The sequence below is a fragment of the Propithecus coquereli genome, unplaced genomic scaffold, assembly GCF_000956105.1.
Source record: "Propithecus coquereli isolate 6110/MARCELLA unplaced genomic scaffold, Pcoq_1.0 Scaffold268, whole genome shotgun sequence".
Lineage (NCBI taxonomy): Eukaryota > Metazoa > Chordata > Mammalia > Primates > Indriidae > Propithecus > Propithecus coquereli.
This window is the reverse complement of record NW_012148263.1, coordinates 2,051,231-2,051,620: the sequence shown is the minus strand read 5'-3', so window position 1 is coordinate 2,051,620 and position 390 is coordinate 2,051,231. Positions and strand designations below refer to the sequence as shown.

At 32.3% G+C, this 390-nt stretch overlaps 1 protein-coding gene across 1 annotated transcript in view; it reads left to right on the top strand.

Annotated features, from left to right (window-relative positions):
* SLC9A9 (solute carrier family 9, subfamily A (NHE9, cation proton antiporter 9), member 9) overlaps positions 1 to 390 on the top strand; it is a 652,487-nt gene that overhangs the window by 414,532 nt on the left and 237,565 nt on the right. The window lies entirely within an intron of this gene.

Genomic DNA, 390 nt, shown 5'->3' with positions numbered 1-390 from the left:
ACCCCTTGACAGCAGATGCCCATGTCAGGGCTTTTATCTAAGGAATAATCACTCAGCTGGGAAGAGATACCTGTGAAAAGATACTCAATGCAGCATTGTTTATAAGGGGAAAAATCTGGAAACAGCTGAGTGTCTAATAATGGGTATAGTGAAATCAAATTTGGTACTTAGGAAGATACAATGGGATATTGTGCTGCCATTAAAATTGTGCAGTAGATCCAAATTTATTGCCATGAAAAGAGGCTTATGAAATATTACTGAGTTAAAATAAGTTATATAAAACTATGGTCAGATTTATATAATATGTATGTTGTCTGTATATCTATAGATATACAAATAGATCACTGAAAAAGATGTTCTACAAAAGTATAAATGCTTTTTTTGTTGTTT